Source organism: Schistocerca piceifrons, chromosome X (genome assembly GCF_021461385.2).
Source record: "Schistocerca piceifrons isolate TAMUIC-IGC-003096 chromosome X, iqSchPice1.1, whole genome shotgun sequence".
In the NCBI taxonomy this organism is placed as follows: domain Eukaryota; kingdom Metazoa; phylum Arthropoda; class Insecta; order Orthoptera; family Acrididae; genus Schistocerca; species Schistocerca piceifrons.
The window spans coordinates 598,502,154-598,528,027 of NC_060149.1; the positions used below are offsets into that span (position 1 = coordinate 598,502,154).

At 41.2% G+C, this 25,874-nt stretch overlaps 1 protein-coding gene across 4 annotated transcripts in view; it reads left to right on the top strand.

Annotated features, from left to right (window-relative positions):
* Window positions 1–25,874, top strand: part of LOC124721759 (flavin-containing monooxygenase FMO GS-OX5-like) — a 224,117-nt gene that overhangs the window by 166,521 nt on the left and 31,722 nt on the right. The window lies entirely within an intron of this gene.

Consider the following 25,874-nt stretch of genomic DNA (forward strand, 5'->3'; position numbering starts at 1 on the left):
CTGTGTGCACATGCTGCCATCCTGACAGACAGTCACTGACATCAGCGTGTCACACTCCCATGGCTCACTGTGTTATTGCAATGGCATGGAGGGAGGGGGGGGGGGGGGGGGGTAACAGCTTTCACTGCAGTGGTACCACTATAGGAATAAAGGACTATTGCATTCAGGGATGTTTTACCAGCAGTACACCATATATTTCCTGTTAACACCACCATTCACAACTCATGTCCAGGTGATGGAAGCAGCACCTCATTCTGACCTATGAACAGCTGATTCCTCCACCAGTGTTGGGCTCAGCTTCCACCCAAAACAATTTATTGTGTTCCATAGATCCCACGAAGAAAAGTAACCTTCAAAATAGACATTAACAGAAATGAAACCACTCTTAGAAACTTATTTTGTAGTCTATTTTGACAGTAAAATGTAACTATATAGCTTGATATTATTTGCACTTATGCCCACTAAATTTAACCTTGTAAATTAGAAGGAAAGGGACTACTTTGAAATCATTTCCTATTCCCTCACTTATATTAACTATCTGTTGTTTATCTTCTATTGGCAGCGTAATGTTTACTTGATTCAACTGAAATCTTTCAAATAAGATATTCACAATGAACACTGTTGTTATCATGTATATAACAGAAATTTTTGATCATTTAATGTAGGTAATCAGATAATTTTTTACAATAGTGTCCAATGAAGTATGTTTTCAATTATCTTTGAACTGGTGCAAATTCACAGTTTTCTGCCTAATTTTAGATTGAAGGTTGTTGTGAATACCTTTGCATCAGTATACATCTCACTGTGGATCATAGAAAAGGGGTTGGAGTCCATATTAAAGTATTTTTTTTTTTTTTTCTTGTGTCTGTGCAAATCAGAGTTCAGCTGAAACTGATTTTTACTATCAACATCAAAAATCATTGAGGGGTTAATGCACTGGGAAGTGGGTTCCAAAATTCAAAAATCCTTAAAGCATCCTCTATAAAGACGTGTTTATCTACTTTACACTACATACATATTGCTCACTTCTGCTGAATAGATACTCGTTTTACTTTAGGTATATTGTGCTAGAAGATAATTCCGTAAGACAATATGAAGTGAGAATGGGCAAAATAAGCCTGCTCGCATGTGTTTAGGTTTGCACAATGAGTGATACTTTGTAGAGAAAAATATTCTGAACTGATAGACTTATCAAATTTGTGATATCTCCATGCCAGATTTTAAATACAGTAAATAAAATTTCACCTCTGCCACAATGTCCTGCATTAATAGTACTTTATTACTAAATAACATTGTGGTATGGCTGGAATTTCATTTACAGCATGCTGAACTGGTCTTCTTGAGTACTTATTCATGTGCTGTCTCCAGTTTAACTTGCTACCCAGATGGACCACCAGAAATGTTATTGACAATGTTTTGTTTAGTGGATGACCATTAATATTCACTTTTGGTATTAGCAGGTAATTTTTTGTTCCTTTAAAATTGCATAATGTGAGTCTTTGTGAGATTAAAATATAAAATGTTTACTGTGAACTAGTTTTAGCCCTGTTCAGCTATCATTTGTGCTATGCCTGATAAGGTTGAATTTGGACCTTTGGTTAGTGTGTCTGTGTCATCAGTTTTTGAAATGTCCTGTAAATTCATTGGAAGATTAAGAAAAAGAGTAGAACCAGTAACAATCCTTGTAGGACCCCATATGTTATGTTCTTAGATTCTGAGATTTGTTTGGCTCTCTGCTGTCTCTTATGAAAGTAAATTTCCATCATCCAAGCAAGAAGGATGTCATTAATGCCGAAAGAGATTACTTTAATAATAGTATTTTGTGGTCACAAAATATACCAAAGAGTCAATTTCTCTTGTTAAGCTCACTAATGACATAATTTGTGAAATTATTTATTGCTTGTCAGTGGTAGTTAACAAGTCATTCACAGAAAGATGAGCCAGCATTTTATCATAAGCCACTTTGAAAATACCAGAAGGAGTTAAAGGAACCTGTAATTAAAGGTGGTATGCACATCTCCAAATTTATGTGGGTGTTGCTACAGCTTATTTAAGTTTGTCAGTAAACATGTCTAGAGCCATTGACTGATTACAAAGATAGCTTAAGGATAGTCCTGTTAAATCAAGACAAGATTTTACTATTCTGCTAGAAACACCATCACAGATGGCAGAAGTACCAGTTTTAGTGACCTGATTAATTTTATTATTTACATATGGGTTGTATAAAAAGTGTTTGTTGGTGATGCATGAAGTGTCTGCCAATATAAATGTAAAACATATGGATGCGGTTTTTTCTTTGATGCCACTGTGAAGAAGCAGTAATTGAATTTGGTGGCCAATGATTGAAACTGTCTTGTTTTGCATAGTACATGTGTTTTGCTTATTTAATAATGGATTGGAATCTTTACATTAAGGTAGTAATGAATTTTCTACTCATGACTCCAGCATGTCTCCTGAATTAAATGGACCTCTCTTTTCATAGTACAAGATATGTTAATGCCAAGAGATATTCATCCTTGGTCCTAGGATTTACTTAATCTTAACCTTGTTTGATTTAGAGGAAAACAAAGGACTTTAGGAATGTGTTTAAAAATGAGGTGAAATTTATATCCACCCTGTAATCTTTATAGATCTGTTCCCAGTGTTCTTGCTGTAATTTCTTTCCAGTCACCATGATTGCATCATTATTTATGATTATTTGACCATACTTTTCGTTTGTAATTGGAACCTTACTTCTCAGAATATTTGGTTGTTAACATTTGACCATTAAGATCTGATTAACCATTGACTATCTCTTTTACATCTAAATCACAGAAACTTATTGGTTCTAAAAACATCAATCAGTGATTGTTGCACTGTACTCTCAAATCCTTGTTGGAACTTTATGGTTGAGATGGGATAATGGTTCATCTTCTGTGAGCACCTCAGTCTGAGAACACTTGACCATCATTGGTTGTGTTGTGAGGGAATTGCTGGTATTGGGGTGAGCTGGAAGTGGCTTAAGGGGTGGGAGTCGTTCTACCTCCATTGGCTCCCTTCACTAATCATTGGAGATCCCCTGTCAACATCTAACTTGAGAGAAGATGTTGTAGTGGCATCCAGCAGGCCATTGGGCAGGCTTATCCTCGCGCAGTCCTGTGTGTCATGCCCGGACAGCTGCTGAGAGGTAGGGTGGAGGAGCTGTATGTCTTGTTGCAGCTGGAGATGATTTAAGTGCCTGACTATATGCTCCTTGCCAGCCACAACTGCAACCATTTGAATTCCCCATCCCCACCCCTACCCCATCCCCCATCCTCTGTTGTCACTGATGATACCTTGGACCCATCAGGTTCTAACCAAAATTGTGAATCCATACATGTGAGCTCATGCGATAGTATGGCTGTGTGCATGAGCAGTGGGCCCACTGGGTTAGATGTAGCAGGTCAAAGAGGATGCAAGGTTTGCACCCGTGAAAATTTCAGCCACACTGTCCATTGACAGGAGTGGGCTGATAGGTGGTGAAGAAGTTCAGTTTAGCTGTCGTCATTATCTTGCGTGTCTGTTGTTTGCAGGTTCTGACCATCCACTCAGCTTCCAACTTGGACACGGGATGGAATGGGGTGGTGGTCTGGTGCTCAATACTATTGTGTTTACAAGAATCCTGAAACACAGATGCTGTGAATTGAGAGCCATTGTGAAAAACCAGGCTGGAAGGTGCTCCCTCTATCACAGATATGATGAAGGGACACAGATGGTAATTACTATGGTGGTGGTAACCATCAGTACCACATATGAAATGTTATAGAGGGCAACAGTAACTAGCAGCTCCATTACTCCTTGGAATTATCCAGGTGGTCAGGATAGGTTTAAGGGTTGAAACACTGCATTGGCTCTTGCTGGTTGTGGACATAGGCCTGGTAGTTCTGGACCATACATTCTGTGGTGGCTTCAACACAGGCCAATACACGTGACACAGCACTCTTGCTTTCCCCAATGTGAAATGTGATGGAGATACAGCAAGCAGGGCTGCAGTGTGGGTTGAATTACAACCCAGCATTCAGAGTCATCAGTGGTAAACAGTATGACACCATCGGCCACATTAAGCCAGTGTTGTAATGAAAAATAGATGCACTATGCTGGGTTGGTGCCTTTAGGCAGGTGCTGTGGCCAAACATACCATACAGCAAACAACACCCTGTGGAGTAGTGAATCATAGCGTGTTTCTGATGCTACTTTGCCTGCCCGAATTGGGAATTCATCAAGGGTGTGTCACTGATTTGCATCTAAGGCAAAACACAGTGCTTCATGCCTGCCAAACTCCACATCTGGACTACACCCCTAAAGGGAATCTCTCTCTACATTTGAGTGTTGTATGGTGGGCTGATAATGGATCTTGTAGCTGTAGTTACTAAAGAATAATGCTCATCCTGGCAGCCACTGCTCCATTTTATTGGGAAGTTTCAATTGGAGGCTGAATAGCAAAATGAAGGGCCTGTGATCAGTGAGTAGGTGAAACTTTAATACCATAAAGATCTATGGTACTTCTTGACACTATACAGGGTGTTACAAAAAGATATGGCCAAACTTTCAGGAAACATTCCTCACACACAAAGAAAGAAAATATGTTATGTGGACATCTGTCCGGAAGCGCTTACTTTCCATGTTAGAGCTCATTTTATTACTTCTCTTCAAATCACATTAATCATGTAATGGAAACACACAGCAACAGAACGTACCAGCATGACTTCAAACACTTTGTTACAGGAAATGTTCAACATGTCCTCCGTTAGTGAGGATACATGCATCCACCCTCCGGCGCATGGAATCCCTGATGCGCTGATGCAGCCCTGGCGAATGGCGTATTGTATCACAGCCATCCACAATACGAGCATGAAGAGTCTCTACATTTGGTACCGGGATTGCATAGACAAGAGCTTTCAAATGCCCCATAAATGAAAGTCAAGAGGGTTGAGGTCAGGAGAGCGTGGAGGCCATGGAATTGGTCTGCCTCTACTAATCCATCGGTCACCGAATCTGTTGTTGAGAAGCATACGAACACTTCGACTGAAATGTGCAGGAGCTCCATCATGCATGAATCACATGTTGTGTCGTACATGTAAAGGCACATGTTCTAGCAGCACAGGTTGAGTATCCCATATGAAATCATGGCGGTGAATCGAGGAAGTACAGTACATACTGACGAAATTAAAATGAGCTCTAACATGGAAATTAAGCGTATCCGGACACATGTCCACATAACATCTTTTCTTTATTTGTGTGTGAGGAATGTTTCCTGAAAGTTTGGCTGTATCTTTTTGTAACACCCTGTATATGATAGCCAATGCTTCTTTCTCAATTTGTGAATAATTTTGCTATGCCACATTTAATGTTTCAGATGCAAATGTAATGGGATGTTTTGTGCTATAAGCATATTTGTGGGGAAGTGCAGCACCAGTGCCACAGTCTGACACATTGGTGGCAAGCATTAAGCATTTTCCCCGGTGGAAAGTTGCTAAATGAGATCCCCATGTAAGACATGTTTTAAGTTGCAAGAAAGCTTTCTGCCACAATTCTGATCATAGAAATTTTACATCTTTTTTAAGCAGATCATTAGTCAAGCAATAAATCTGGACCATGTTGGGAATGAATTTTGTGTAATAATTCACTTTGACCAGGAACACCTGTAGATGTTTGAGGTTGTTTGAAGCTGGTAAGTTTCTGATTGAATCCACATGATTGTGTGTGGGTGTCAGCCCTTCTTTATTTAATATATGTCGTAGGCGCTTGACACTTGGGCTCAAAGAAGCTACATTTGTTGAGGTGTCAATGCAGACGATGGCCTTGGAGCTGCCCAGGCAATGTCTGTAGACTGTACAGGTGATGCTCTCACATGGGTCCAGTAATTACTGGGTCATCTAAATAATTAACACAGTTGGGGATATCCTGAATGAGTTGCTCAATGTATCTCTGAAATATTGCGGGAGCACTTGCAACCTGAAGTGGCAACTTGTTATAGTGATACATGCTGAATGGCATATTAATCACAGAAATTGTTTTCTCTTTCATTAACAGGCAATTGAAAGTAGATGTAAGCAAGCTCTATCTTTGTAAAATAATGCCTCCAGCCAATTCTGCCAACAGTTGCTCTGGTCTAGGAACTGGATACAGACTGAAATTTGGTTGAGCAGTAATGGTAGACTTAAAAACACCACAAATTCTAAGTGAACCATTGATCCATTTGTGTTCTTAAACACTACCATAGGCATTGCCCACAGATAGACAATACCGGGGATATTACTCCTGTGCTTCGCAGTCTAACTAGTTTTGCTTCAACTTGTCGAAATTCGCTGGATGTGATCCACAAAATTTAGGCATTGCTGATTGCTGTAAGGAGATGTGGGCTTAGAACTCTGTTGTACAACCTAATATTGATTTAAATAGTTGCTTGTATTGTGCACGTAATGTATCAGTTTCTGTGAATGTTACTGCAGTTGAAACTAGATCTGCTTGGTCTTGGAGTTGAAAACCAGAAGTGCAATAGTATCTCACCCCAAAATGCAGTTGTATAAGAGTTGACTACTAGCAGGATTGGTTGTTGAGCTATGTTTTTATACTTACCTTGGACTATTATCTGTCCATGCAGTGCCATCAACTGCCCATTGTACATCACCACACAGCACTGAGGATGTAGGGCTGTGGGGAATTGATGTGCTAGTATGTGTCCATATTAATCAAAGACACAGCCGCACCTGTGTCGAACTGGAAATCTACATTGCTTCATTAATTTCGAGCTGCAACTTGAGTTTCTGCATCCTGTCCTCTGCTGCTATTGGACCCAGCAAGATAGTGTACAGTGTGCTGATGTATGTTGTTGTTGTTGTTGTTGTTGTCATTGCTCGCTGGCCAAGGCAGACTCTTGCTAGATGCCCTGGTTTGTATCATGCAAAATAGGTAACATCATGGAATATACAGCGATGCCATTGATGCTTTGGGAGGCAATTTGGACACAATTTGACTGTGCCACCTTTTCTGGGACTCTTTCAAAATGATGAGGAGGAAACTGATGTATGAGCTCCCACTCACTTTGGTACATGACAACTCTGGTGTTGGAAGGTGCAGAAGTTGAATGCGTGCCAGAGGGTATGGACATGTACACCCACTGGACTCTGGCCCATGCCAGTGCCATTCTCCGTACTGCATGAAGTCTGCGGCTGGTCACGTTTCCAGTGGTCATGTATTTAGGCCCCTTGCGGTGCTACCCCAACTGTCTGGTACTCACCGTAGTTTGCACGTGCCTCTTGGCTGTACTGCGTTCCAGTTCCAAGTGTTGAGATACATACTGTCATTGTTTGGAGTTTTCCTGTGTTGTTGTTGTCTCACCAAGGTTATTGTCTCAGTTCTTGCTTGCTTGCCTCGTGTTGTGCCCTGGTTGCTCATAGTGTCTGTTGTCCCCTACTTGTTCAGCTGTCCTGTCTATTCCTTGTTAGTGATACCTACAGAGGCTTTGCATCTCCATTCGCTGCCATGCACTGCTTGCCAGTCGCTCGCAGCTCTAACATTGGCAGTGAGGTAAAAGGTTCAGTAGCATGGAGGCTAAGTTGGTCTGTCTCCTGGAGCAACAGCATCAGCGTATGTAGCAGCAGCAGCAGCAGCAGCAGCAGCAGTGCCAGTTAGATGTCTTGCTGATGGACAATGTCATGGATGACTCCCTACAGTGGTCATTATTCTTGTCCAGGGCATCACCTGCCTCTCTCCTTTAATGAGATATGTGTGCTGCTGTATAACTACTATTCCCAGTGATACCATGTAATGGCATCTCGGCTTGAGTTCCAGCAGTACCATGAACACCCGGTCATTCATACCGTTCTTGGGTCATGAACTTGTGACTTCACTTGCAACAATCAGCATTGCAGGACATCATATGTGGACTCCTTGATTTGCGATGTTGTCGTTCAATTAACACCTGATCCAGAGATCTGCGCAGATGCACTGAAACTCCATAACCTCTTGCTGGAAGACATTCTGTGCATAGCCCACTCCTTTGAAATCGCACAAGTAGTGAACAAGCGTCTTATGGCGAGGCCACAGGTGAGAGCAAATGAGTCCTGGTCGTGGGTGCCTCCCTCGCACCACCAGCATGGTACAGCCCACAGAAAGCAAGGTCATCAAGGCTCCTCCTTGTCTGATATCTCTACGGCTTTGGAACTGCTGGTTGCCCCTCGTCGGTGGTTGCATGGGTCAATTCCAATTTCCCTGCAGTGATTTTCCGACCACTCTTGTGCAGACTTTCTGTCAGAAAGATGGCAATCTCTGATCTGTCTGTCACAGCTGCTCAACCCGCTCTCACCCCTCACCCACAGGGCATCAGGACACAATCAGTCATCCCACTGGACACCCCATTGATGTGGAAGTTGTTCCTCATGCTCCGCATTTTTAATGTGGCCATTCATTTCCAGGTTGATATGGGGGCCATTGTCTCCTTGATAAATCTGACAACATGTACACGCCTGGGTTCCCCAGAGCTGGCTCCCACCTCTTGGGGATTGGTCACGTATGGTGATGGTTCTATCACTCTTCGTGGGCAATTCTCGGTCCCACCTATAAACACGTTCCCTGGCTCCTGACTCTACTGGTGGTTGACCAGCCCCCCCCCCCCCCCCCCCCACCACCACCCCTGCTTCAAACATTTTTGGACTTGATGCTTTCATACTGTTTGGCTTTTCGATTTCTGATGAAGTTAAGGTTGTTTCCACCACTATCCTGTTCCAGGACCTCAACAATCTGTGCTCAGCCTATGCCTCTCTGTTTCAGTCTGACTTAGGGTGTGCTTCGAACTTCCGGGTGCACATTGCTCTCCGGCCAGATGCTCAGCCACATTTCTTCCAGGATCGACCCATTCCAGTGGCCTTATGTCCAGCTGTCAAGCAGGAGCATGATTGACTGCAGGCTGTGGCATCATCGAGCCCACGAAAGCAAGTGCTAGGGTGACCCTGTTAGTGGCAGTCAGGAAACCCAATGATTCCCTTTGCCTATGTAGGGAGTTACAATCAATGCACAGTCACTGGTTGAAACTTATCCCATTTCCCGGCAGGAAGGCCTTCTCTCCAAACTTGTGAGTGGTGAGTACTTCTCTAAGATCAACCTGGCAATTACCCTTATATGAGGAATTCCAGAACGTCGTTGTCATCAACACGCCTTTTGGATTATTTAAATACAAGTGCCTTCCATTTGGTATTTCCTTGGCGCTAGCCATTTTCTAGAGGTACCTGGAGTAGTTCACACAGCCCATCCTGGCTTGTGTCAATTATCTTGATGATATCTTGGTCACTGGCCATACACGCCATGAGCATTTGCAAAACCTTGGTACCTTATTTTGCACCCTGCAGGTCGCGGGATTATGCTGTTGGCTGGAAAAGTGTACATTCTACATTCTTTCAACTGGAAATCAAATACCTGGGGCACTGGCTCAGTAAAGATGGCATTCATCCATCGGATTGCAATGTCATGGCCATCAACTCTCTTCCCTGCCCCAAGGATTTATCTGACCTCCTAGTTTTTTTGGGCAAGGTTAACTAGTACTTAAGGTTTTTACCCCAGGCTGCTGACATTGCACAGCCCCTCAATTGCCTGCATCGAAAGAGGTGCCTTTTAACTGGACTCCAGCCTGTGATCAAGCTTTTCTCAGCTTGAAAACTATGCTCAAATCCTCCCCTTGCCTGACTCCCTTCTCTCCAGACCACCCCCTGGTTGTGGCAGCCGATGCTTCAGCCAGTGGCATTGGAGCAGTCCTGGCTCACAGGAATGAGGACGGCTCAGAACAGCCCATTGCATAAGCATCCAAGAAAGAGGGTATGGCAATTGTGTTTGCCGTTCACAAGTTTTACATCTACCTGTTTGGGATGAAGTTCACTCTCCTCATTGATCACAAGCCTTTGGTTACCCTATTCAGCCCACACGCATACTTCCCTGAGCAAACTGCTCAACATCTCCAGCTCTGAGTGCTGTTACACAATTACACTTACGTTATCCACTATAAGACCACCTCCCACCACTCCAATGCAGATGCCTTGTCATGTCTCCCCTTGGGCCCTGATCCTGAGTTTGACCAGCAGGAAGTCCTCTGATTTGACATTGATTTGGCCCACCAAGATACACTGGACGAATTTCCCATCTTCTTTGCACAGGTTGCCTGGGACCTCATTCTGCGGGAGGTTCTCCACTGCGTGACCCATGGCTGGATCACCTATCTGACTCGCCAGTTTAAAACTGAATTCAGACCCTGGCAGCACCTCTCACACAGGCTCTCAGTTGTGGCAGGTGTCCTTCTGTAGGCTGCGAAGCCTGACACCCATTGGGTGATCATCCCACCTGATTTGTGCCTCCACATCCAATGCAGACACTGGGGGACATCCCGTATGAAGGCATTGGCTCACCAGCATGTGTACTGGCCCAGTATCAGTGGTGACATTGAACGCTTGGTCCATGGGTGCACACTGTGTGTGCGTGTCACCAGGCGAGTCCTTCTCAATCATTTGCACCCTGACCCATGCCTCACTGGCCCTGGGACTCAATTTTGCAGGCCCATTCTTGAGATCAATGTGGTTACTCATTGTGGATGCATACTCCAGATACTTGTATGTGGTGTGCATAGTGTCCACCAAGACTGATACCACACTCACAGCCTTGGCTCTGGTTCTTGCCATCGAAGGCCTGCCTCTTACCTCAGTCTCCAATAATGGTTCCCAATTCATGGCAGCCTCCTTCCACGCATTCTGTGAGGCCAATGGTATCAAACACATCTGCACCCCTCCATTTCATCCCTCCTCCAATGGCACAACAGAATGACTGGTCAGGACGTTTAAACAACATCTGACAAAAGGAGTAAAATCCTCTGTCACCTTATTCCTGAGCACTTATTACACCATACCAATTGTTGGTTATCGTCCAGCCAAACTCCTCCATGGGTGGCAACCACAAACCCTGCTTCATCTGCTGACACCATAACCAACTCCGGCCTCATACCCCTTTGTGGCACCTCATGCCCCCAACCCCCCCACCTCCTTCTGGTGTGCACGAGGCCCTCAAGTTAGCCCCACTACCGACAGCCACTGGCTCCTCGCAGGCATGCCAGCACTCCTTCCCACATCTACAAGGATTGGAAGTGCCACCATGGCACCATCTGGGGCATTTCTGACCCTATGCACTTTTTTATTTTTTTTTGGGGTGGGGGGTCTGGTGTCAGAAGGCACAGGAGTTGAATGCGTCAGAGGCCATGCACCTGAATAGCCACAAGGGGTCTCTGTGCTCTGGTGCATGTCTATGCAGTGAGCCTTGCTGTGCTAGTACACCACTCTCCATACCATGTGAAGTGTGCAGCCAATTGCATTTCCTGCAATCATGTATTTAGGCAGCCATGCCGCACTACCCCTGCAGTCTGGTACTCGCCATAGTTTGCATGTGCATTTCGGCTGTACTGCACTCCAGTTCTGTATGTTGAGATACATACTGTAATTGTTTCGAGTGTTCCTGCATTGTTGTTGTCTCAACGTGTTTATCACCTCAGTTCTTGCTTGCTTGCCCCATGGTGTGTTGTGGTCGGTCATTGTGTCTGTCACCCCCTACTTGTTTGGCTGTCCTGTCTGTTCATTGTTAGCAATGCCTCCAGTGGCTCCCCTGCCTGGTGGCTTCGCATCTCCATTCTGTACTGTACACCACTCACTGGTCGCTCATGGCTATAACAACAATGGTGAAAAAAGTACTTCTGTTTGTGGACATCTACCTGTGATAGGGATGGTGGACCACTAACTACTGCAGTAGCAACTGAAACCCACTTTGCTGGACTGCCAAACAAACGTGTTTGTGGTAAATTGGATAATAACATTGACTGGATGTCATCAGTTGACTGTAGAACACAATAGTGGCTACTCTTAATACTACTGCTGCTACTACTGCTACAAACAAAATTGACACCAGAAATATTGTGAAAGATAAATTGTACTAATGCTATTACTTCAAGAGTGTTGGTAATTTTAGCACATTGCTCAGGGTTGGATCAGCTGACTCTAAAGCCTTTGCACCAATTTCTGTCAGGAGTGAGATGTATAATAACATTAGGCATTAATAATTCCACAAAAAATATGTCACACTGTTTACAGGAGAAATCAAACTTACATACTAAGCCTTGCAAGTCATCTGCCCATGCCTCATATGTTTGTTTACTTTGCTTAACATAATGATTAAATTTGAGTCTAGCTGCAACTAAATTTTAGGCTAGTTGCAACTAAGTGAGTTTGGTGACTCTAGCAATGTCAGAAAACCACTCATATTAGAAAACCTTGAACTACTGGGGTCTGAAAGTGGGCATAGTTTTTCATCACTTCCTACAGTTTATTATTAGAAGACAGAAAGAGTGCACTCTAACATTTTGGGATGATTGTGTGACTTGCCTTTCAGTGGGGGGGGGGGGGGGGGGGGGGGGAGGGAGGAAGAAACTGAGAAAGAAAGAGGGAGAGGCAGAGAGAGAGAGAGAGAGAGAGAGAGAGAGAGAGAGAGAGAGAGAGAGAGAGACAGACGAAAATAGACCTCTCAACACTTATTTGCCTTGTTAAAGCAAGCAAAGGGTGGAGGCAGATGTGATGAAGCTACAGCTGCAGACTTTTGTTGGTTTTTCAATAGCTGTAACAGCAATTTCTCCTGTTGCTGTTGGAATTCCTACTGTTGGTCTTGCTACTGCTGCTGCTGCAGCTGGAATTTGCTCTGTTTTTGTTGATATTCCTATTGTTACAGCTGCTGTTGCTGTTACAACTTATACTGCTGCTGTAACAACTTCAGAAACTCAGGATCCGTACTTCATACTAGATAGTTGCATGGTGAGAAAATCCTTGTCACCACTTTCTGTCATACTGTCTAAGGTAGAACACAGTTAATGATCACTCACACTGTTGGCGTTCCAGAGACCGATGAAACAAACAGGCAGTTCCCATGGTTAATCACAATGTACTTCGTGAAAGGAATAGCTAGCCAGAAGCAATGTCCAGAGTGTTGCAAATGTCCTCATAAACATTTTACTATTGAGCAAGTCTAATGACATACTTACATATTTTTATAAAGCAGAGATAAAAATAATTGAGATTCTATGATAAGCAATGTGAACGGAGTGTGAAATCAGTCATATAATTTTTATACATTAATCAAATAACATTTGAATAGTAACGACTTTCATAGCTAGCAATAACATTCTTAATTTAATTAACCTCACATCTGGTAATTCCTGTCTTAGGAACATAGCTGATAGATATGTGCTGATTGTAGAATATGATGATGCATAATAGCAGGTCATCATTGAATGTGCAGCTTGATGGTGTGCATCTGGACTTTATGGCACTCAGCTGCTGCTTCAACTGATTTCTAGTGATCTCTACAGTGACATTCCTGGTACAGTTGCAGTTGGTCGAAGTGTATCTCAACTTCTTGGTAGGGCAGCTGCATGGACTGGTGAGGTCAGTCTCAATATCTTGGAGGGGTCTTCCCAATGCTGAATTCTTAGGCAACACTCATTGTCTGGGTTTATGATCTGTGATTCTCACATGCTCCGTTAAGGTTGATTACCAACAGCAGTGGCATTACTTGCCTGTACCTGTATTCATATGGCTGTCAACCATTGGGATAACTGTATTACTGCTTTAGCATTAGCACCCAAAGGCAAATTAATTCAAAGAGTCAACACCTTTTCAGTCTATATACCACTTTGTACAGACTACACTCAATTGATTTGTGCTATCCCGCTACGTGGGGGGATGGAGGGACACAATGTAGGGGAGCAGTTCATTCCAGTCTGTGTGGTTTTGATTTACATAATATGACAGCATGTTGAGGATAGATTTAGGGACATCCTCCATGGGATCATTACTTTTTGCATGGACTGGGGTAATTCAGCAAGATCTAATTGTTGATAATTTGCACATCTGCATGAAAAGATATTATACATGATTACTTCTTTCATCTATTATGATGGCTTCAGGGTTTCAAAACATAAAAATAAGATAAGTCACAAAACATTTGGCAACTTTTTGGGCTGAAATAGAAAGTGGTTGGACTATGTGAAGGGCAATCAAGTCAAAAGTTTTAGTGGCTTGTGGGAGTGTTCAAAAAGTAGTTTTTGGCTTTACATACTTGCACTTTGCACACATCATAAGCAATAAATTTCATAACTTTCAACATGATGCATACATATAGCTCACCAATACTGGATGGTTACTCATACATTTGTTACATTCTTCCCAGTATGGCACATTTGTATAGTGTCATGACTGTTATAAAATTCTTTCTCTAAAGGATTTAGGGATAAATATTCTGTTGTCTTGTGGCAGTTTTACCAAAGAACATAAAGTTGGGCTATGCTGCAAACTTCTTGCATTCTTAGTCCTCTTGCAGCTCTTTCTCTGGTTCAGTATTTTGGTGGTGCTTACCATACTTGTATTGTACTGAGTCTACATCTACATCTACATGGTTTCTCTACAATTCACACTTAAGTGCCTGGCAGAGGGTTCATTGAACCATTTTCATACTACTTCTCTACCATTCCACTCTCGAATGGCACATGGGGAAAAGGAACACCTAAATCTTTCTGTTCGAGCTCTGCTTTCTCTTATTTTATTATGATGATCATTTTCACATTCAGAAGAGAGAGAGTTGGTCATTGAAATTTTGTAAATAGATCTTGCCACAAAGAAAACCGCCTTTGTTTCAGTGATTGCCACTCCAACTCGCGTATCATTCCAGTGACACTCTCACCCCTATTGCGCAATAACACGAAACGGGCTGCCCTTCTTTGCACTTTTTCGATGTCCTCCATCAATCCTACCTGGTAAGGATCCCACACCGCGCAGCAATATTCCGGCAGAGGACAGACAAGTGTAATGTAGGCTGTCTCTTTAGTGGGTTTGTCGCATCTTCTAAGTGTTCTTCCAACAAAGCGCAATCTTTGTTTCACCTTCCCCACTATATTATCTATGTGGTCTTTCCAATTGAAGTTGCTCGTAATTGTAATTCCTAGGTATTTAGTCAAATTGACAGCCCTTAGATTTGTACAATTTACCGTATACCCAAAATTTATTTGATTTCTTTTAGTACCCATGTGGATGACCTCGTACTTCTCTTTGTTTAGTGCCAATTGCCACTTTTTGCACCATACAGAAATTCTCTCTAGATCATTTTGTAATTGGAATTGATTGTGAGATGATTTTACAAGACAGTAAGTTACAGCATCATCTGCAAATCTAAGGGGGCTGGTCAGATTATCACCAAGATACTTTATGTAGATCAGGAACAGCAGAGGGCCTATGACACTACCTTGCAGAACACCAGATATCACTTCTGTTCTACTCAATGATTTACCATCTATCACTACGAACTGAGACCTCTCTGAGAGGAAATCACGAATTCAGTCACACAACTGAGATGATACTCCAAATGCATGCAATTTGATTAATAGTCGCTTGTGAGGAATGGTATCAAAAGCCTTCTGGAAAGCTAGGAATATGGAATCAATCTGAGATCCCTTGTCGACAGCACTCATTACTTCATGGGAATAAAGAGCTAGCTGTGTTGCACAAGAATGATATTTTCTGAATCCATGTTGGTTATGTATCAATAAGTCATTTTCTTCAAGGTGATTCATAATGTTTGAGTACAGTATATGCTCCAAAATCCTACTGCAAAATGAGGTCAGTGATATGGGTCTGTAATTTAATGCGTTACTCCTATTTCCTTTCTTGAATATTGGTGTGACCTGTGCTACTTTCCAGTCTTTAGGAACAGACCTTTTGTCAAGTGAGCAGTTGTATATGATTGCTAAGAAAGGTGCTATTGTGTCTGCATACTCTGAAAGGAACCTGATTGGTATACCATCTGGACCAGAAGACTTGCCTTTCTTAAGTGATGTGAGTTGTTTCGCAACACCTAAGATATCTACTTTTATGTCACTCATGCTAACAGCTGTTCTGGTTTCAAATTCTGGAATATTTGCTTCCTCTTCTTTCGTGAAGGAATTATGGAAGACTGTATTTAGTAACTCTGCTTTAGTGGCACCATCATCGGTAAGATTTACATCGATATCGCGCAGTGACGGTATTGACTGTTTTTTGCCACTGGTGTACATTACATATGACCATAATCTCTTTGGGTTTTCTACCATATGTTGAGAAAATGTTTCATTGTGGAAACTATTAAAAACATCTCACATTGACGTCCGCACTAAATTTCGAGCTTCTGTGAAACTTAGCCAGTCTTGGAGATTTTGTGTTCTTCTGAATTTGGCATGTTTTTTTTTTTTTTTTGTTGCTTCTGCAACAATGTTCTGACGTGCTTTATGTACTATGGTGTATCAGTCCCATCCCTTATTACTTTATGCAGTATGAATCTATCTATTGATGTCGATACTGCATCTGGTCTACACTTACATAATTAGCTTGGAAGGAATGGAGACTCTCTCTTAGGAAGGCATCAACTGAATTTTTATCTGCTGTTTTAAATAGATATATTTTGCATTTATTTTTAGTGGTTTTGGTTGATATGGTTTTGAGCCTCGCTACAATGACCTTGTGTTCACTAATTCCTGTATCCATCATGACACTCTCTATTAGATCAGGATTATTTGAGGTCAAGTGTGTTTTTGCAGCTATTTACAATTTGTGTGGGCTCATCAACTAATTGTTCAAAGTAATTCTCAGAGAAAGCATTTAGTACAATTTCGGAAGAGGTTTTCTGTCAACCACCATGTATTTTCGCCAACAAATCGAGGGCAGATTAAGTGTCCACCAATTATAACTGTATTAGTGGGGTACTTACTTGTAATGGTTTCAATTTTTCTTTGAACTGTTCAGTTATTATATCATCTGAGTCAGGGGGTCAGTAGAAGGAGCCAATTATTATTTTGGTACGGCTGTTGAGTATAACCTCTACCCATAGTAATTCGCAGGAACTATCTAATTCAACTTCACTACAAGATAAACTACTACCAACAGACACAAAGACACCACCACCTACTTTATTTAATCCATCCTTTCTGAACCCGTTTTGCGCCTCCGTAAAATTTTGGCAGAATTTATCTTCGGCTTTAGCCAGCTTTCTGTTCCTATAACGATTTCAGCTTCAGTGCTTTCTATCAGCACTTGAAGCTCTGGTACTTTTCCAACACAGCTATGACAATTTACAAGTACAATACTGACTGTTGCTTGGTCGATTCTTGTCGTTTCTTTGCCCTGTAACCTTTGAGACTGGAGCCCTTTTTTATCTTTCCTGAGTATTGTATTCAATTAACTTGAGGTCCTGTCTTGTCAGCCTACAACTAGGGTTTCTAAGATTCATTAAACCACATAAATGTGGCATGATCAGTCATAGCCATAAACTGTCTCCCATATAAATCGTCATCATCATCATCATCTTGGACAGTTTCCAGCCATTGGCTGGGTCTGTCGGGAACACAAGCCTCTCCATCTACAGTCTTTCCACCATTCCCCCTCTTCCACCTTCGTCCAGTTCTCTCCTCTTCTCATCACACATTCCTTCACTCCCTTCACCCATCTATCTCTTGGTCTTCCTCTGGGCCTCTTCCCCTCCAGTTGCAGATCAAACATCCTCTTTGGAATTCTTCCCTCATCCATTCCCTTCATGTGTCCATACCACTGCAGTCTTGATTTTTCTATCCTGTCCTGTACTGGTTCCTCCTTTAGTCTTTCCCTCACATACACATTTCGCAATCTGTCTCGTCTTGTTACACCCAACCTGCTCCTCTGGAACTTCATTTCACTAGCCTGTATTCTACTTTTGTCGCTTTTGTGCATTACCCATGTCTCACTTCCGTATGTCAATATGGGGACAAAGTAGGTTCGGTATATAATTCCCTTGGATTTCTGTGGCACCTCCTTGCTCCAAATAAGCCCTCTAATGCATTTGTAGAACTGCCCTGCTTTTCTGCACCTTTCATTTATTTCCATTGCGTTTCCCCCCTTACTTTCAATCACGCTTCCCAGCTACTTGAAGTTCTCTACCACTTGTAGTTTTTCCCCTCCACAAGTTATATCCACATTTGGCCTATTCTTCTTCCTTGTTGTGACGATTATTTCACTTTTCTTTGCAGAGAAATGCATTCCATATTGTGCTGCCGTTGCCTCCCATGCATCTAACTGCTCTTGCACCTCCTTCTCGCAATTTCCCCATAACATCAGGTCATCGGCAAAAAGCACTGCTTTCATTATATGATTTCCAATTGCATCTGATACTTGCTGTAGGATTTCATCCATAACAATAATAAACAATAAAGGCAAAAGTGCACTTCGCTGTCGCAGCCTATTTTCCAGCTTGAACCATGCAGTACATTCCCTCCCCACTTTCACACAACTCTCACTTCCCTCATACATTTTTATGACTTTTCGTGTTATCTCTTCATCTATCCCTTTTGCGTTCAGCACATCCCAGAGCTTGTCCCTACAGATACTGTCATACGCCTTCTCAATATCCAAAAAGGCCATGATTAAGTCCTTCCCGTACTCATAGTGCCTTTCCTGCAGTTGCCTTACCGCAAATATGAGGTCCGTTGTTGATCTTCCCGGTCTGAAACCGTACTGCTCCTCTTGCAGTCTACATTCAATACTGCTTCTTATTCTCTTCTCCAGGATCTTTTCATAGATTTTTCCACAGTGGCATAGCAGGGTGATTCCTCTGTGGTTCTCACATCTCCTTTTATCCCCTTTCTTGAAGATTGGGACTATAATTCCTTTCTTCCAATCCTCAGGAATTCTGTTCTCCTTCCACACCACCCTCAGCACTCTACTTCTCCTGCTGCTCGTATCATATCCACTGTTACTTCGTCCCAACCTGGTGCCTTGCCCCCTTTCATCCTCTTTATGGCTTCTTCCACTTCATTCCAAGTTAGATCATCAATTTCCCCACTATTATAATCGTCTGCTGCCTTAGGCTCTCCATCGCTGTTAGTTACCCGCTTGGCGGCATTCAACAGATCTTCAAAGTACTCCTTCCAAATCTTTTTGAGCTCATGCATTTCCTCCACAACTCTTCCATTATTATCCATGATCCTCAGGCACTCGCTTCTGTCATTCCTCTTATTTCTTACCATGGTGTAAAGTACTTTTTTGTTCCCTTCACTGTCCTCTTCTAACATTCTTGTCCATTTTTCCATCCACTTCTTCTTCTCCGCCCTTACTATGGTCTGTGCCGCTTTCTTGCTTTCCTTATATTTTACCCTAGCTTCCTCTGTTCGGGTCTGGAACCATTCTCTGAAGGCTTTGTTCTTTTGAAGTACTGCCTCTTTACATATGTTGTTCCACCATGGGGTTTCCTTACTTCTCCTCTTTGTGCTAGTTCTTCCACACACAGTCTCAGCTGCCTCAACTAGAACCCTCTTAAAATCTCCCCATTCTTCTTCCACTGTTCTCTGATCTTCCTTTGGCAGCTTCTTCCTGATCAGTGTCTGGTACTGGGTCCTCTGGTCATCCTCTTTCAGCATCCATGTCTTCAACCTTTTCTCCTGTATATCTGTTGCCCTCCTATCTTTTTTCTCTCTCAGGGTGGCTACCAACAGCCGATGGTCACTGTCTAAGGCCTCAGATGGAATGACCTTAACATCTGTGAGGCTGCTCATCATCTGCCTATCCACTAGTACATAGTCTACTACTGAAGTTTGGGACCAGTCTCCACTGTACCAAGTTATTTTGTGGCTACTTCTCTTCTTGTGCCAGGAATTTGCGATCGCCAGCCCATTCCTCTTGCAGAATTCCAGCAACAATTTTCCTTCTCTATTTCGGTTCCCCCAGCCCTCTGGTCCCATTATCTCCTCGAATCCTTTCCTGTCTGTGCCAACATGTGCATTGAGGTCCCCTATTATAATCTGATTACCTCCATTTAGCTGCTTTTGCATGTCATCTTCAAATTCCTCCTTCTCCTTTTTTGTACACCCCACCTGTGGGGCATATGCTTGGATGATTTCAATGCTTTTTCCTTTCACTCGTACTCTGGCTTTTATCATTCGATCATTGATACCTTCCACCTCCTCCTGCAGACCCTCTCTGACCACTATTGCCACTCCATTTCTACCCCTCTCATTCCCTATCCAGTACAGTTTACATCCTTTACTTAGTGGTTTTTCACCAACTCCCCTCCACCTAGTCTCAGCAAGTCCCAAGATGTCCAATTTCCTCCTTTCCATCATTTCTCCCATATAAATAATATCTGAAATAATTTTTTCCATATTACTAAAGGAAATAGGTTCTGCTCTGTTGTGAAGATTAGCTTGATTCCACTTCTTAGATGCATACTCAATAGTGTGCTCAAATTACCCATGAAATTGGTTAACAAGACACCCATTTGCATAATTACTGGCATCACGGAAGAATACTAACAGGTTCTCAAAATCCAGGCATGCCAAACAGGCAATGGAACTAACTTGTATTTTAATTTTAGAATTGCTGTTTCACACTCAGCAGCCCCGTTGCACAGTGCTCCTTCCTTAGCAGTTTGATGAGAGGTTTTTCAGTTGTGGCATATTCTTGTATACAATGACAATAATAGTTTGACAAGCCCAGAAAAGATTGCAGCTAATTAACATTACAAGGGGAAAGTAAGTCTCTTACTGCTTCTGTTAACTGTGGAACAGGTCAGATTTCATTGGTGGAAATTATGCCCTCCAAAATAATTAACTTAAGGTTGTGCAAACTTGGGTTTTCATAATTTCAGACTGAGATTCATATTTTGTATGCATGATAGGCAGATCCCAAGGACTGCATGACAATTATACAAGGGCATGCTGAAAAGTGATGCCTATGAATTTTTTATGCAAAAAGATTAAAGCTTTTTAAATAAAACAAACATAATTAACATTCCAAATCGTTATTCTTCGTGTATACATACATGCAGACCTCTGTCATTAGAGTGCTCCAAATTGCAGTGCATAACATGGTGAAGTGTAAAGTAACTATCTCAGTGTGTGGAAAACAGTGTGCTGTAAGCAAGTTTTGAATTTGAAGAGTTCATCCACATATAGAGCACCATCTCCTTCAACATGACAATACCAGACTACACACAAATGCTGCAACATATGCAGCAATCTGATATCTTGTGCCCACTGTCCTTGATCAAATTCCATACAGTTCCAACTTTGCCCCATCCAATTTTCATCTGTTTCTAAAACTTAAAGAACACTTTTGAGGACTTCATTTTGATAGTGATGAAGCAGTGGAAGCAGAGGTGAGAGTGTTGCTCAGTCAATAAAATCAAATATTCTTCAGTGATGGTATCAACAAACTGGTCTCTCATTGGGAGAACTGTATTCATCACCAGGGTGACTATGTTGAGAAATAAATGTGTAGAGATGAAGAATTTGTTTTATTTAAATTGCTTTTAGAATTTTCACATAAAAGATTTGAAGGCATTACTTTTCAGCCTGCCCTTGTATTTCCTCTGTACCCAACTGATTGTGTATGATTTCTTCAACAGTCAATTGCTAATGATAGAGAATCCTGTATGATTTTTGAATGATTAGCTTCATGTTGCTCCTGAAGATTTCATGACATGTCAAATTTGTAACAGACAAATCTTGCATTCCTCAAAACCTGAAGTAAATTCTTCATATATTGGATACAACAAATTTCTATCCTTCGTAGGCAGATGTAACTTCTGTTTTAAGGATGTTGTGACATTCACAATATTTCATCATAATCAGTTTTCATGGTGGTCATATTATAACATACCATTTGAATATAACACTAACATTTGTCACACTAATTTGAGAGAAGCAGTGCTAAGTGTTGTGTCGACTAATGTGGGCTGTCAGCACTGACCCAAACAAGGAAGGAGAGAAGCTGCCATGGCCGCTGGCAGGAATCCAAAATGATCTGTACATAACACTTGAAGATTTTTTGAGCACTTGGTTTCTAAAAATAAATGACTTCTTGTGATTCCTTTGTCTCCTACAAGCAAGTACTTTACTCTCTATTACTACTTGCAGAACACAGGCTAAGTATGGTCTTCCCAATACTCAGTAATGATGCTCTCAAGGTCTGTGACCAAACTGGGCCTGACCAGTGATGGGCAGTTGGTTAAGTCAGCATTGGCAGGGGGTGCTAAACTCTGTCTTCTTGGAGGTGAGGTGCTGTCTGCTCTTTCCGTAGGTGCACAGGTCAGCGCTTTCTTGATGCTGTTTCATGCCACTGCGCTGGTTGGTGTGCACTCGATGCTATACAACTGCACACGAAGGTTACAGACTCTGCAGTGATCACACAGTTTACCTATGAATGTGTGCTTTATGCTTCATTCCCCAAATTTATAAAAAACAATATTGTCTTTCTGAGAAAGAGTTCTGGACAAGAACCATGATGGACCATGAACTGATTCTTTATTTTTTCCTGGTAGGAGTTTTTAAATCTGCAACTATTTTTAATACAAGAGAAATAAATCAGATGTCTGTATCAGTCACATTTTCCTTAATGTCAATTACCTTAATCCTGGGGTAGACATTGAGGTTTAATGGGTGTTACTGCTTGATTCAGATACCTTTCTGCTTTGCATTTTATTTTGCTATAAAGTAACTATATGACACATGTTATTCTGAATATGGCACAGAATCTTATAAATTAATCAGTAGTTGGTTGAGTAAGCTGCATACTGCAGGCCATTATCACATACATACATTAAAACAGTGCATCCATATAAATAAATACTGTCAGTAGGTTGTATAGCTTCAGCTAGACAGTGCCTTTTTTGAGTCAGAGCATTTCAAAACTATTCAAAGATACAGGTAACATGTCCAGAAGCATCATTAGCACAGTATATCAGATCAGAGATACAACTAATATGTACATACTGTAACTGATACATTTTTATACAGTTGTTACATAAACATAGTTTTTTGCAGATTTATTTTAGTAATGAATCAATTAATTTATATTGACACAGGGGAAGTTTCAGTAGTAAGTTAGTGTGTATTATCTTGTTTCACTACAGATTACTTTAAAAAATGCATTGCCACTATTTCAACTTTGTAACTGAGGATGATCTGCCCATGTTACTTACTATGCATGAAGTTTTGTGATTCTCCATAAACAATTTCATTTATTGCTTGATTTAATTTTTGTAGTACTATTAGACTGTTGTCTTTATTAACTTAAACGTGAAAAGTTTAGTTTATGGTTGGCTGTGACCATTACGAGTATAAATCTGAAAATTCAAATCTTGTAGGAAAGTTCTTGTAGGATGGAAATATTTTAGGATGAAAGAAGATTACTCACCAAAAAGCAAAACTGTTGATTTATTGATAGCACACACAAAAGATAGAAAACTTGCTGGCTTTCAGAGTTATTTTTTGACAATTTACAGTGAAATAAAATACACACACACACACACACAAACACACACCTGCTCCCCTAGATGGTGCCAGCTAAACTAACAATGCCAATGCTGCTTTTTGGCAGATGGATTGGTTGTGTGAAGGTAGTGTTGGGTGGGGTGGGTAAAGGGAGAGAGAGGCAGGAGGCAGGAAGAGGGACTGAGGGTCGGTGGTTAGCCGCTTGGAAGGAGGTGAGTGGTTTGCAGCTAAGAATGCAGGAGGGAGCAGTGGCCACCCCTCCCTCATGCATTCCTAGCTGGCAAACTGGTCGAAATCTAGCAAGTTTACTTTCTTCTATGTGTGTGTGTGTGTGTGTGTGTGTGTGTGTGTGTGTGTGTGTGTGTGTGTGTGTGTGTGTATTGACAGCTCAACACTTCTGCTTTTTGGTGAGTGGTCTCCTTTATTCCTAAAGTATATTAATTTGAAAATACAAATTACTTTAATCAGTCACATTTATTATTCTTAATTCTATGTGTTTAAAAGGATATTACCCTCATTGTTAGTTGGATTTATTACAATTAAAAAAGCATGGATTTTTTTACGTATGGCATTTGTGGGCAACGTGTGGTGCTGTCTTTCATTTCTCACAGGCTATTTCTGTAGTCATATTTACTGCACATATATTTTCTTTCAAGAATGTATTCACTGGTACAATATGTGTAAATAATAGTGATATGCAGTATGCTGCGTACTTGGGACAACAGCTGAGTAATTTCTATATTGTTTGTAATGGTAAGACTCAGTGCTGTAGTCTGAATAACAAGTAACATATAACTATTTTATAGCATAATATAATCCAGGCAGAGGGCTTGTTACATCAAGCAGTAATACTTGTATAAATGTTACACATACCTGAGGACCAAACTGCAAACTCTTTTAATGTGTTAGTTCAAATGGCTCTGAGGGACTTAACTTCTGAGGACATCAGTCCCCTAGAACTTAGAACTACTTAAACCTAACTAACCTAAGGACATCACACACATCCATGCCCGAGGCAGGATTCGAACCTGCGACCGTAGCGGTTGCGTGGTTCCAGACTGTAGTGTCTAGAACCGCTCGGCCATCCCGGCCGGCAATGTGTTATTGATATTAATAAAATAAAAAAGTGACCAATGAAGATACTGTTTCAATTTGTGTAAGAACTGATTCATCACTCATTTCATATAACAACAAAAAAGTGGCACAATACACCATGCACAATCACAACCACAATATTAACTGCTTGTGTTGGCAGTACATGGGCCTGAAGTCTTACAACTTCTACTGATTCAGAAGTAGCATGCTGAATTAATGAGGAAAAGGTTTACAGGGTAATTCACGGTATGATGTCTACACCAATAATAAAACTATCATGTCTGTCTGTTTGTTTGAACATGTTAATCTCCAAAACTATTAGACGAATTTTCAGTGATTTTGACTTGTAACTTGTGCACAGCTTGGGGCAACACATAGGATTTATTTCATCAAAATCTGGTCACAAAATATATTGCAATTTACATTTTTATCTAAAAACTGTCTGCCTACACCTATCTCCAGTTTTACCAAATGAATTTTCATCATAGGGTTTTCACAGATAATTTGAACATAACTTGGGGCAACATATAGGCTTTCTTTCATCAAAATTGGATCATGGAAAAAAAGGATATCATAATTGAAAGTTTTCTCTAAAGTCATCTGCATGGTTTAGTGGTCAGATGTTTAATCATCACTTTGTGGTGCACCTAAGAACCAATAAGTGGCTTTGATAGTTTTGTAGTACGCCAGATAACCAATAGATGGTGCTGTTAATTTTTTTAACTTAGTGACAGGTGTATTTTTAGAAGTTTATGTCAGTGATAGAATTAAATACTGCAATCTTATCTTTATGAAAAAATTAACATTGCATTTACTTGCCTAGGATATGTGAATTTATGGCTTTCACTTTGTATATTTAAAACTTAATGACATTGTTGTACTTATTTTAATAGGTTTATTTATATTCTTTGCTAGGAAAAAGAATTTATTAAGTTTTCTTTTTATTTGGGGGCTTAATCATTACATTTTGATTTTGTTTTGTTTAAAAATAAAAATGTCTAGAAAATGGCTGTGTCTTTCTGAATACACCAGAATGGAAGGACTATGTGGTCTAAAGAATCCAATGAAGATCATGAGGTGTGACTTGCTGTGGCTTTAGAACATCAGACTTTTACTAGCTCTTTGGAAATTCCTTCTGAAGGCAAGGTACAGTGTAACTCTGACTGACAGTGTTGTGCATTATCTTACTCCTCAGAACCCTTCACTGATAGAGGCTCAAAGTTAGTTCTCTCCAGCATGACATCATAGAAGCAAAAATTTTGACAGGAATTGGTGCAAGTGAGCATGTTTTTATTTCCTGAATTCCACTTATTTGTAACAGTTTACCATTTCACTTTAAATGTGTACAGTTTCCATAAGCTTATGTTATGCCATGACCATAAACAAAGCACAAGGCCAGACACTGTGTGTTGCAGGCATGGAA